Source organism: Cygnus atratus, chromosome 11 (assembly GCF_013377495.2).
Source record: "Cygnus atratus isolate AKBS03 ecotype Queensland, Australia chromosome 11, CAtr_DNAZoo_HiC_assembly, whole genome shotgun sequence".
In the NCBI taxonomy this organism is placed as follows: domain Eukaryota; kingdom Metazoa; phylum Chordata; class Aves; order Anseriformes; family Anatidae; genus Cygnus; species Cygnus atratus.
Window position 1 is genome coordinate 10,643,577 of NC_066372.1, and position 14,311 is coordinate 10,657,887.

The following is a 14,311-nucleotide window of genomic DNA, read 5'->3' on the forward strand; positions in this document are numbered from 1 at the left end:
GGTCACGGCTTTTCAGCCAAAAGCTCGTAGGCAGCACCCTGCCCACGAGGCAGGGCAGCTTCACAGACGGTACCAGCCGATGTGCCTGGGGACAGACCTGCAGCTCCCCAGGCAATGGGAGGCGCCAAGCATGAATGTTCCCAAGCCGCTGCCACCTCCCTGGTCCCATGCACTGCATCCTGACCTTGCCTGGTGCTAGCCTCCAACCTGCCCACGTCCCAGGAGGGAAGACAATGCAAGCCAAAGCCAGGCTTCAGCTGCCTCCTGGGGGCTGCAGGAGACAGATGAGCTGGTTAGAAGGGGTAGGGAGCCCTCAGCACGATCACAGAACGGTTTGGGTTGGAAGGGACTCAAAGCCCATCTAGCTCCAGCCCCCTGCCATGGGCATGGATGCTTCTCACCAGCCCAGGCTGCCCAAAGCCCCATCCAGCCTGGCCTTGGGCACTTTTGTGGTCCATATACACCAGAAGTGTTTTAAAGACTGCTTAACCCATTTAACATCTACTTACCCTCAAAGGCACGCTCCTGCTCCTCCATCCATCAAACCCTCTCAGTCTCTCCAGGCTCTAGCACTCATTTGACCTCTCGGCAAGCCAATTCACCTACCAGAATTGAACGGCTTTCCATCAGGTTCCTGAGCTGAATCCCTACTGAGAGGTTAAAAAAGCCTTGGAGAAAGCCTGAGGAAAGCTACAGGTGGATGCTATCATCCTTCTCAGCAACAGCAAGCTGTCACAGCGCTGTTCTGTTAAATGAACAGTTAAGAAGCTTGCAGACAATTGGACATTATGATTCCTCTAACAACTCAAAACAGACGCATGTTTGAGGGGTTTAGCTACTGAAAGTTACCAAACAGGGGAAGCGCTTTTTGTATGCTTTATAATAGCAGCATGCCAAGGACATAAAGGCTTTCCTTTGTGTTAACTGCAGTAGCAACAGCTTTCGCTAGAACTGCAGCCACATCTTCCACCCTCACACATTTTTGAAACACTAGGATGTGGCACAGCCTGCCTCCCCCTTCCCACTGGGGGAAGCTAGGACAGCAGAAGCTGAACTTCAATTATTTAGTTGATGTTTCAATTCAATGTAATATTTCAGTTATCAACTTCAGATAGTAAGCAAAGTAATTCAATACCATCTCCTTTTTTATATCTAGAATATACTTAAAGGAGGAGCTTGTTGTGCAAGGATGACAACATCAGGTGACAGCAGTAAAATCCAGCAAGTAGCCAGCGAGCACATTGCTCACAAGCTCATTTTAGCAAGGCCTTACTGTAAGTATCATCATGCACCGGTTCTGAAAATTACTGAAAGTACGAGCCTGATGCAAGCAGCACAAGGGGATAGGAGTTTGAAGCATTACTTTGAGTACTAGCCTCACACCTCACTAGAGGAGAAGGATATTCACGTTACCTCCCCCTTAAGCTGTGTCAAAACTTTGTGGGAGGCATCTAGAATTTCTGAAAGAGCACCAAAACAAAGGCTAACACATGCTGGAATCCCTAAATGAGAAGGCTGGAGCATGTGCACCATGTCCTGAAGCATTTCTGGTACTAGATAATCATCATTTCCAGCAGAAGCATCTCTAACCTAAACCAGCAGATACTGAGACCTCTGAAACCATTTGCAGAGCTGTACTTCACCCCACATGCACTTCTCAAGTACAGATAAAGAATTTCTGATGTCTAAATCTAAACCTATTAAAAAGTTTAAAATTGTTACCCCTTGTCCTGTCTTTATCCCCCATAAAACACTGGGGCACTCTTTCCACCCACCACTGAAACTGAGGCAGGAGTCGGTTTCCCATGGAACTGTGAAATAATCAGCCCAGCAAAGACCAAGGGCTGACAAGAGGTGACCTACAGGTATGTATGTAAGACACCTTGCTGACAACCAGAATTCACGGCAGGATCTGCACGGCTGCGGATCCACCAGACAGACCCAGCCCATACAGCCTTAATTGCCCAAGCCATGTTAACCCTCATTAGACAGCTCGACTTCCCTCCTCCCGACCCACCTTAAAACACCACATTTATGGAAACATTAAAAACCATGGAAAAGGCCTTGTACCACAAAAAATAAGGATCCATTGTTGCTAAATGAAACTGCAAGGCTTGCACTGGGTTCTTAGTGAGAAAATGGAAATCATGCTGACATACAATTGTTCCACCCCCGGGTTCGCCTTCACACATTTCTTACAGGTCAATTTTAAAGAATTAAGTCTTGTTCAGCTAAACATCTGGTGGCTGTTGCTAGAGGAAACAGACTATCTGCAACATTTGAGCAAAAATAATGAGTTACATAAAAGCCAGACCGCATAAGGAAGAACAAGCGTTTTGCCAGCCTATGAATCTCAAACATTACATGAGCCTGTATGTTTAATTTTGGGGTTAGAATATCATGAAGTTAACCTGTATGCATTACAAAAGCAATAAAGATTCAAGTTTTTGCTAAGGGTATGGAAATATAATCGTGCTGTATTGTAATTAACCTTCTGGCTAGCAGCTGTCCTCGAGACCTTCCTTAGGCAGTCTGCTAGAGATGAGTTACAGCTCGGGGTGGACCAGTTCAGCTCCAGGCATTTTCAGGCTCAGACCAAGTCTGTACAAGCTGAAGAGTTAAACAGGGTGGTTATGGTCATTAACAGTTTGAGTTAGGCCCCCCATACTTAGTGGAAGAATATTTTCCTGTAGCTGCTGAGCACCTTTTTGGTCACTGTCCCCTTGTCCTTCTGGGTATATCAGTGTTTACAACCAACACCTAACAGGTGAAGCCACACTGTGCCGAACTGGAGGTGTGACTGTGGAAGGAGTTCATAGCTGAAAAGGAACCCTAATGGCATCACCATTTGAGTCCCCAAGACACCTTATAAGATTACAGATCTTTGATACAGGCTCCACAGATCATGAAGTCCCACAACAGGGGAGGCAGCATTCCCAAGAACATCTCAAACAGCGTAACTTGAATATACTGGAATTGCACTTCACATTATGTACCTTTCTACAAATAGATATTGCTGTTCTTTGAGGAGAGCTTCAGCACTTAAATAATCCAGAAGCCTGATGGATGACTAATACAACTAGAAAGCTTCGCGTGCAGAAGGATATTTTAGCTACCACAAATCATCAGGATGACTCTCAGTGCACAGCCCCAGAGCAGCAGAGGCACCCATGGGTTTCACTGCTGTCCCCCTCTTTGGGCACCGAGGCTCAGGCTTTGGGTCCAGCTGGCTTGCGTTGGTATTGCATGGAGAAGTCCACCTGCAACCCACCCCAATCGATTTGATGGCACAGTACCGTCCGGCACAAGCCACCACTGGGCCAGGTCTACCACATACCGGCACATACCGCATCTACTACAACGCAAAAAGCCACTCCAAAGCTCCACTTACTGAGCACAGCAGAGATGTGCCACACAAGCAACTGCTCAATCTGGGAATTCCACCATTTAATCAGCTGCTGTTGCTCCTGTTCATCTGTGCCACCTGGGATAAAATCTGGTCCTAAAGCCACACTCCTCAAACTTAAGGTGGCACTGCAGGTTCGCCAAGCACGCTGGAGGAAAACAGGGCAGGCTGGGGAGCTAGCCCCTCTCTTGTACAGCCAAAACCTGTTTTCACAGCATAGACACACAAGCAGAAGGGCCTGGCACAGGTTTCACTGGAGCTGGGAAGAGTCATGCCGGTGTGCCTCTGCTTGGGGATCCCAACAGAGGGAGCGTGCAGATGGAGGCTCCCTGAATGGGTAAGGTGCTGGCTTACAGAGGAGCATGGGGGAATGAAAGTCGTGAAATAGGAAAACCAGAGCTGGTTTAAGTGTTAAAATACACAGAAAGATAAGACAGGAGGCAGGAACAGGATACAAGCGTAGGCAGCTCGGGAGCAAGATCTGTGGCTGAGACAGCAGTACTTTTCAGTGTCGTGGAACCGATAAAGAGTTTCAGTAATGCATTATCAACAATCAGAAAACAACATGCACTTGGGTCTCCTCAGCATCTGATCTCACATTCACATTGCCTAGCAGTCTGTGCTAAAAATCTACATCTTTGTGTCAGTGGCTGAACAGAAAGCAAGCGAGGGAGGCAAGTTAAACATTGTGAGCTGGGCAGAAGCTTCTCTCAAGCTGAAAAGCACACTATGATCCCAAATCCCGTGGAAACGGTTTCATCTGATAAAAAAGTTCTCAAGATCCCAGACTTGCAGGTAGGGAAGAAGAAAAACAAGCCAGTGACTTCTGTCATGAAAGAAACCCTCCGCAACATCACATCAACAAAGTGGGCTGCTTCAGACTCCAGGGGCTTGCTTATCTTTAAGACAAAACAATATAAAAATGAAGCAGAGTCAGATGCCTACAGTCTCTGCTGCGTTCATATGAAGATATTAAAAGCACTGTACTGCACCAGCCTAAATTGCTCAAACTAAAGACTTTTCAAACAATTAATGGCACTCCTACTGCTGGCACCAAAAAGAGATAAATCAGTTTCAGGGGATGAAACTGCATAATAATTGGACATACCATACAAAGCAAAATTGAAAACCGATTTCTCCTCCAGGCTTGAAGCTACTGAAAGCATCAAACTATCAGCTGCTCATTTGTTCCCCCTGCCCCCATTGAAATTACCAAAAGTCAAAAGTTTATTAGGCTGTCTACACAAAGTTTAACTACACAAAGTTTAAAATGAAAATTACAATTTAGAAAGAATTTGTTTTGTGAAGCCATTTTGTTCAAAAGTAGAAACAGTACCCCAAAAGGATGAGACCATTAAGATCTGAAACCAAAGACCCAAAGCATTTAATCACTATTACTTAGTCTGCACTGGCTTACGTTCAAACAACAACAGAAAAAAGTTTGCCTTTTTTCAGAAGCCCAGAAAGGAAACTGTAGTGCCACTTTCACTCCTGCAGTATTCATTACAAACACCCCAAAAATGCATGCCAAGCAGAGGCACATTGCTCTCTCAAGGTCCTCTCTTATCAAACCAAAACACTTGCTTTTTTGTTTTGTTTACTTTCATCATAGCGATGCAAGATTTCACCTTAGCGATATGGTCTAGTGGAGTACTTAGTGTTAGGTCGGAGGTTGGACTCGATGATCTTGAGGTCTCTTCCAACCTAGAAATCTGTGTCTGTGTATCACTACCACCTGTTTTGTGAAGTCAAGGTATCTATCCACACTGACATCAAATACCCACCTATGAACGTTATTTCCTTTGCTTTCTCTGTTCTGGAGAAGAAAACTCAGCATCTTTCGAGTTTTTTTATTAAAATTAACCGATGAAACGAGCAGAATAGGCAACCCAGCCCATATTTTACACATCACACCAGAACAAATGCTCATTTACAAAGCACATCAATTCTCCTCTTGGTAACAGAGTTAAAACACTTGTCTAGAAGCTTCAGCTCCTCACAAAAGACTTTGGACTCTCCCTGACTATCCTGCCCCATTTCCTTGTTGAAGATATTCATTGTTGACAGGCAGCATTGCAGCTACCTAGTTTTCAGCTCAACATGCACATTTCTAAAAATAAATAAAGCTACAGAAAGTAGATCAGAGATGCAAGTTCCCAGAGAAGTTACCTCAGGCAAGAAAAATGCTGGCAAAACTGAAAGAAAATACTAAAAAGGAAATAAGGCATAGGAATTGAACTACTTGCATTTGGGTCTCCTGGCATAACTCCACAGACTTAATAATTAGAAACTTCTTAGGAACAGAGGTAAGAGCTGCATGCTAAGACCCTCCAGAATATGAAGCCACATGGTACTCACCACACGTGTTGCAATTCACTTCTTGTGTTTGCTATCTGAAATCACAGGGCAGGAAGTGCTGGGGCATAGGAGCAGCACAGCAGCTAGCCAGTCATATCTGTAATGAATCTGGAAGGCAAAAGAAAACATTTTAGAAAATCTAAAGGCAACAGCTAAAGCTAGCAACTTCCAATCTTGCTTTATTCTGCTAAGAAATAAAAGCATGGTTTACAGTTTTCAGTTTAATACAACTTCCATGTGTACTGCAGGAGAAACTGAGCCAAACAGCACTTCCTACAGAAAAAAATCTAGTATTTCTTCTTACCCCCGTGTCTCGGCAAACTAATAGCCTTCTGTGCAATAACATGAACTTCAGTTCAGAAGACAACAGGGTTTTCTTAAAACACAAGTTTCCGTCTCTGGAAATTCTGTCTTTTGTTTTTGGTAAACTGCATTTCCCCACCTTGGGAAACAGGTTCCCAAACATGCAGCAGCATCCCTGGGCTGACTACACCTCCTGCGATGCTCCGGGCAGTTTGGTCAGCACAAGAGGCTTTGTTTGCGCCTTTTTCCTCAAAAAAAAAAAAAAAACACCCTCCAGTACATATAGCCCCTGTGACAGGGAGGTGAAGGTTGAACCAAAATGAAACTGTTCCAAAATATTTCTGGAAAGCTCTGCTTCGAATGAGCAAATAGAGGTTACTCTGTTCTGCATTCAAAACTTAGGTGCTTAACTTCCTTTGGAGAAAGGGCATGGGCTGTTCTAACCAAAATCATGATTTTAAAAGCAACTTCAAGTTCCAAAAAAAAAACCTGACAGTCCACTCAAAACAGGTCCCAAAACGCTGCAGTGCCATGTCAGACTCCCTTACACGTGCTGCTCTGCAATGGACTACAAGCAACCAGGCTCCCTGATGTCCAGGGGCATGCAAAGCTAGCAGTTTTATTTTATTTTCATAACTACCCCTGGAGGGGAAGTTTAAGGGTCTATATGGCCCCCTCCATCTGCTTGTTCTGTAGGCACATGGGGAGAACTGGTCCCCCTACGCTGGCCACTGCAGAAGCAGATGTCTGTCACTTGGCCTGCACTCTATGTCAGCCAGGAGCGTATTTCTCCCATTTCCAACATCAAGTACAAGATACAAAGTCATCACCGTGCTGCCAGGAGGCACCACTTTGACCAAAGCACACAAGGTTTTGGTCCCCCTCTGCCCTGTACTGTTATAAACCTGTTGTCAGTCCAGCCTAAGTCACACACATGTTCCTCCAGAGGCGTTCACCACCTCTCTCCTCGAGGAACTATGGGGATTGCTCATTGGCATTGCACGGGACTTCAGAAGTCCCACTGAGCTCACAGCAGGCATCGTTATTAATCCTCACCTACAATTACCCAGCACCAGCTTGTCAAGGAAGCCACCCAGGCGAGGAAAACACAGCACAGCCCAACCACTCCAGCGCACAGCCATTCCAGTGGAATGAAGAGGCGTGAGGTTGAGTACATCCCCCAATATTTTATTGCAAAGCACGTAAGGCAAACTTCAAGTAGAACTGCTTTACGTGATTTGACCAGGCCAAAGGCTACAGCAAGGAAGAACCGGCCAAACTCGTCCCAATCCAAGCCCTACAAGAAACAGAAAATTGTGAGTCCTCTATTCACAGCAGAGGAGGGGTTGCAGCGTCCTCCAGTTACTTGACAAAGTACCGAGCAGCACTCCTGGGCAAAGGGTAGGAGCATACCATTAACATGGCAGTCCACATATTTAAACGCTGAGCACCTTTAGCCCAGTGAAGCTTGCTCTTTCACCACCTTGAACGTGCCCTAGTTAAACTTACAAGGAAAACAGAAGTAACGCACTCAAATTCCTAACAGGGATCATTGACCAAAGACTGCCTCGGTATCTCCGCATAAATACCAACTTCTACTAAGAACCGGCATCTCCCAACAAGGAAGCTAGACAGGAGACTATTTATAACCTGCTCCACATCACAGTGATTTACTTTAGGAATAAAACTAAATAAATCATTTCACGCTCTGCTAAGGCTAAAGTTTGAACCAGGGGTTAGACATTATTCACATTCTGCTTGAAGAACGGGAACGCTGGCACAGTACAGAAGAGTCAAAGTACAACGTAAGAAGATCCCCAGTGCAGGTCCATCCCTGCCATTTCCTGCTGGCAAAGCCAAGTTACGAAAACCCGTCCCCACCTCGCACAGGACATTCGCTAACAGACCTTTCGACCTGCAGCACAGCAAACACAGCTCCTCCCGCGTTCACATAACAGCGCCTCCTCAGATGGACTCCAGCCCCCTAGGAGCATTTGAAGCTCAAAAGACGGAGCTCATTTTCCAGCCTTAACCCAGCCACGCACTGACGATGCTGCGCTCACCCAGAAGTCCGGTCTGGAGCGAGATCACTCAAGCAACGTGTGGAGGACCCCGGAGTAATGGGAGGATCCAGCTCACGGCTGCAACATACATTAAACCTGGACTAGAAGCCAGCAACCTCGTTCAGCTGTTAAGCATGGCACAAAATTAAGCCACCTCTTGGAGTGAGAAAAAGCAATGGTTAACAAGCAAGAATATGTGGACAACCCGGTTGGAGCACAAGTTTATTATGGTAATGAGCTCCAGCCTTTCCACGTTCAGAAAGCCTCACGGCCCAAAACCTAAAATTATGCAGAAGACAGGTGAGCGCATCTGTTCTTTATGGGAAGACTGAGGCTGCTACAGAAAGAAGGAATGAGAATGAAAGAGGCTGTCCAAAACCACAAACAGCAAGACAGACCCCTTCCAGCTTTTGACAGATAATTAAATTTTTGTGTGCTTAATTAGTACCTCCAGACACTTGGCGCACTTCCTGTGACATCTCCTTGATGGCACTAGCTATAGGCCTTAGGCTTGGGGACATACATCTCAGCTTGAGAGCAACAGACCTTGGCTATGCATGGCCATGCAGAAATAACGCAGAATCCTTCAACCAGGACGCTCTGGTTCCCACCAAGCAACTCACTTCAGGAAGAGGAAACTTATTTTGGTGTGCCATAAGCAGAGAGAGGAAGCATTCAGGGACGTGAAACCGTGTCTAGATAACATCATATTGTTTGGGCAAGCCCCATGGACACCCAAACCCTCTTCTAGCTGTCAGTGAGACGAGGAGGACACACCAGAGGTTTTCAGTATCGCTAGATATTTTTCCCCATTACTTCTCAAAGCAAGGAGCAGTCAAGAAGCTGACTTCGCAGTTTGTTTTAGGTTCAGAGTCAAAACTAACATCCCTGAAGGCACCTCATGAATAGCTGAATTTGCTACCTTAATGTACATGGCCAGATCTTTCATCTCCTCGTGGGGCCGTGACGATCTGTGCCAGTCAGAACCAAGAGATGAGATTTCTAAAGCGAGTTCAGGGCATACCGCTGACGCTGCTCGGCTCCCAGGGGAGGACCTCGCTTCCGCCACGGCAGGGAAGATGACTCCACAAAACCCCTCCTTACAGGCGCTCTCGGGAAGCTGGTACACAGACAGGTTTTGGATCTGTTGTAATTTACCTCATTATTCTTTTATTGCCAGTTAGCAGCACAAAGCTCTGGATAACACTGGAAAAACACACGTTTATCTTTAGGCTTGAGGCTTCTACAGCCTTACAAATTAAAGCATGGGAGCAATAGCAAAATTCAGGCCTAATGCATGTACCCCACTCCCAAGTCTTCACACCATCCACCCAGCACTGCAAAAGGGTAGAAAGGCTCCCAGAAGCACTAGGAGGGAACAAAACCTCAAGGGCAAATGCACCGCTCCAGTGCTTGCATCAAGTTTGAACAAGGAGAAATTTGACTGGTCACGTGCAGAATTTGTAGCTCCACAGAAACAAGTGCTTAATTTGAAAAATCACCCACCAGACCTGGATCGACATTCATTTAGGTCAGCAGATTTTTAACCAGAGAGCTCCACACCCACATGGAAAAACACGGCTTCTGTAGGCCACTTCTGGTGCACAGGAGACTTTTCAGGAGACCTCAATACTGTTGGACAGTTTGGGCATAAAAACCTGAAACATTTCTATTCCAAGTCAAACATATAAGTGTTCAAAAGCTTTGTCTAGAGAAAGGCTCGCCTTCCCTACTAGAAGACATCATTTCTCTTCACAAGAGCGAGCAATCTGCAGGTACACACCGCGCTCCTGGTCTTTACCTCGTGGCCCTGTATTACACTCTCCTCTCACACAGGCCTTTAGCCAGAGCATTAAAAGAAAACCTGGGACACTTCAAACAGCAGAGACAAACCCCAGATGTTAAGTTTCAGAACCTGGAAACGTACGGAGGTTTCTGAAGCCTCCACAGGTACGAAGGTCTGGCAGCGGCTGGGGGAAGGCTCGTGGAAGGAGAGCCCAGGAGCAGGGAAAGAAGAGGGCAAGCACGCGTAACGCCTCCACGCACCCCTCCAGCCCCCGCTGCACTTAGTTCTGGGCCTTCCCACCTCAGCCTGGCCTTTTGGCTATTCAGCACAGCCTCCCCGCAGGCATAAAATCCACTGCATAAATTAAATAAGCACCATTGTGTGCCAGCTATCAGTGAATAATTAGCAAATGCTGCTTATTTATCAGGAGATATTAAAACCTATGCCTAGCAGACATAAAAGCAGAAAAGACTCAAGCCGCACATTAAGGCTGTCTGCCTGCAGAACGTGGAAAGTAGCTGCGTCAAGAAGAAAAATCTTACCTTGTCAGGTATTTTCGTGTCTTTTCACCAGAAATAAATACTTGCATTCAACACCTGGAGAAGAGCTGGGCACACAGCTCTCAGCCTTAACTACTACACTTGAAGCAAAGCCCCTGTGTGGATTCAGTAATTTGCAAATTCCTCTCTGAATACGCCCCAAAGCTGACATCTACATTTATTCTGCTCAACTGGAGAATAAAAAGTCAGCTTTTATTCTGGCACTGTACTTGGGCAGTGCTCAGAACAGTATTTATCGTCTGACACCTGGGTAAAAACAAGTTTAAAAAAAACACACTGCTGCTTGCAAAGCCTTGCAAATACCATTCAACTTCTCTCTCTCAATTCCCTCAAGTCTCATGAGTAGCCCACACATTTCAAATGTAGCAGAGTACAGCAAGCAGGTCTCGATCTCAATTTTCCCTTTACAAAAGCAGAACAGCAACCAAAACTTTAGGTTAAACTGCAGCATGCCAAACTGCAATCTCTGCACACACAAGCTGCAGACAGCTGCTGAAACCTGCACGTACTTCTAATAGCCTGCGTAGCAGGAAGCCTACATTTTGTTAGCAGCAAAGTGCTGAGGACTTCAAAACTGATGCCAATGGCCTGCATGATGAAAAGGAACAGAACGGTGCCATGAATAAGTCAAGGAGACCATAAAATTCAGAGAAAACACGCAGACAAGTTCAGATAGCCTTGCTTACAGCACATGAACGTCATGAAAGGAAATTCTTTAAATCTTGAATCATTCAGAGCAGCGCCCTGCTTACTCTAAATTTCATTAAGTGAAGTTTTCATTGCCTATACTTACTTGAGGTGTTCCCGACAGGCAGCTAGACCACACATTTCCAGTGGCAATGAATCATTTGGTATTAGGTGGTTCAGTGACACCTCAGCCTGAGTGGACAAAGATGTTACAGCCTCACGGAAGAGGTTCACAAAAATAATTGTATTTTATCCTTCAGACACCAGCCTCTGCTCCCGAAACCTTGACCTGCTTAACACAGCCTCCAAAGCTGGAAAAATCAAATGGGCAAAGCCCACCCAAGCAGTATTTCACTTCTCGCTTCCAGATGACTTCACCTTTCCCCCAGACAACTGCAGAAGCCGTGCAAAAAACAGGAGTCTGAAAGATGGTGTGTGGCTCCAGGAGAAACAAGCACACACCCGAACACAAAACATCCACTTTTCACTCACACAGAGGCTGCTATGGAGACAGTTAGCTTGACAGCCCTATTCTGATGACAAAAATATACCAGAGTGATAGGTGAGAAGTTAGAACAGGGCTGCCCTCCTTGCATGTAAGGACCCAAATCAACGACAGAGCAAAGAACGAGCCTCCTGTTTGGCTTCCCTGAAGCAGGAGCAGAGGGCCACCCAACCAAACCACACCGATTAACAGTCTGAGCGCGAGGCGAGCTCAGAGAAAAGGACTGAAATAGAACACGCACCTTGACCAAACACGACGTATATATAGCCAGTTATATTTAGAAGTGGGATTTTGAACTTTCGTTATCTTATCAAAGCAGGCATTAAGGAACAGTCTGATCACAATTGGTCTGAAGTGCCTCTGCTCACCTGGCATCTTCCCCTGAAGCTCCCAGTACCCAGATCATGCTGTGTGTTACCATTAACCATGTACGTTACCATGCATATTGCTCAGACTTTGGATTTCCCTCCCCAAGGATCCCTTTCCAGGTTACACAGCCGATACTCTCCTGAAGTTGACAACATCCGTACAAGGAGTATTTCCACTCCCCAGTCCCTCCTAGAAAGGGTTGCAAATCCCTCTGAAGTCTAAAAGAAGTCATGTCAAATGGGATTTGTCTTATTACACAAGTTCACACTCCTAGATTTCAATCCCAGCCTAGAACATGCAAGCACATATCAAAAGAAAAATTAAGAATCTCATCTAGTCCGAGTTTTCTTGCAAGATGCCTTTGATTGACACCTGATGATGAGATACTTCAGTTCTTCATGCACTTTTGAAGAAAAGCGTAATCAAGCTGTTAGAGCACCTACCTCTCCTAGCTGTGATGATTTGCTCAACATTCCCCCACTTCATACGCTGCTTCACCAAGTCATTAACACTCCTAACATTCTGCAGCATAGCTGCCTGCTCAGCTGATACTCCTCCTGCAGCACAAGCCAGTAACCCACAAGCTGCTATTTGGGGTCTGCTCTCCCTACCTGACAGGCTCAGGCCATGACCATGGCAGAGCACAAAGCTTGTCACGTACTTGGGTGACACAGTGAGGAGACATCTTCCAGAAGAAGCCCACGAGTCTCCATTCATCAGCACTTGTGCTGCTCCTCAAGAGCTTCGTTCCAGCAGACTTTAGGTTCTCCATAGCTTCTTGCTATCTCTCCTGGTTCTCCTCCTCCACTTGTTGTCTCCTTCTAGTGGAGGCCAACAACACAGTTAACAACTACTAGCCAGCCAGATGGCTTTATTAAGTGCCTATCAGGTTGGAAACTTGTGATACTTCCCTCAATTAAACTCACATAGTTGTGGCTAATGGTAGTTAAAAAAAAAAAATCACGTGAGAACATTAAGAGCCTACAAAAATAAATGCATGATACACTCTAGAAACTGGGGAGATGCCTACAATACGGAACTCGCACAAAGACGCAACACGATCTTTGAAGACAACTCAAAGCGTGCTCCCCACAAAACGCAGCAAACCCGAGCAGAACTCCTGCTGGTTTCTCTTATCAGCCTGCTTGTGAAGGAGTCTGCCTCATTACAGTAACAGGAGAAAAACAACCCAACCATACCCGGAGAGTTTTGTGCCAGGTTAGAGGTAGAGCAGCTCACAAACAGGTTTGACGAGCACCAGAAGCAGTGCATGGGAAAGGCAGGACCCAAACCTCCACTTCTGGGCACAGCACTGGGAGCCGCAGCCTTCAGGAGCTTACTGCTCCACCGCTGCACGCTTCGGTCCCGAGCAGGGATTAAGCTCCGTGGGATTAGTATCTAGGCGCAAAGCTACATCGACAGCTCCTCAAACGTGCTGAAAAGACCACAGGCACGTTCTCACTGGTAAACGCACGCTTTGATAGACCAATTTCTGATTAGAACTAGATTTTCAGCAGGCGTGGATCAGGAAGCCAAGAAACCACAAGAGCAATCCCCAGCTGGGCAGCCACGCCACGAGCACAAGCCAAACAGCACTGGTAAAGTGTTGTGATCGCTGCTGTGGGGACCTTACGTAATTCGTATGACACAGAGCAGGACATTAGTAGGTGCATGCCTTGCTGGTTATTGTGACGACGCAGTTCTGGGCTATTAGCCCATCACCGCCTGCGAAGGAACGCCTGATTGTCTGCTGCTCACAATCCCACACTAGGAGAGTTGAAGAGAAGCATTATGATCACCTCCTCCCACTCGCTGCACGAAAAAGGTGGAATCTAAAGAATCTTCCCTTTTAAAGTGACCGAGAACTTCTTGTTCAATCACCTAATTTGTCCCTTTCTAAAAGTTCTCCAGTTTCAGTTTCTACCCATCCCACCTTGAAATGCCTTTAACATAAACCACAGTATGCTGTATGAAATCTCCTCTGCTTATGCACAGACGGCAGAGCTGCAGGTATGTACAGCATGCTGAGAAGCACCTCGAGAGCTCTCCTCTTCTAGGTATCCATGAGCCATCCTCCCGAGCTCTTTGCAAGTATTTTCTCCCCGATATTTCCAAAGAAGGGGGTTCATGAAGCAGGAATAGTTGAACACAACAAGAAATCCTCTGCTGGTATTCTGTCCCTCCACGACAGCGCGGAGCAGTGAGCTCAGCCAGCTCCTGCAGCAGATCACAGATGTTGGCATGGACATGCCTGTCCCGCCCTACCAGCGTTCA

General features: G+C 46.2%; 1 protein-coding gene across 1 annotated transcript in view; it reads right to left on the reverse strand.

Annotated features, from left to right (window-relative positions):
• Nucleotides 1–14,311, reverse strand: part of CSNK1G1 (casein kinase 1 gamma 1) — an 88,880-nt gene that overhangs the window by 65,164 nt on the left and 9,405 nt on the right. Inside the window, exon 2 of the mRNA XM_035566663.2 lies at nucleotides 5,765–5,872. The gene's annotated coding sequence lies outside the window, so the exon portion shown is untranslated. The remainder of the gene's footprint in view (nucleotides 1–5,764; nucleotides 5,873–14,311) is intronic.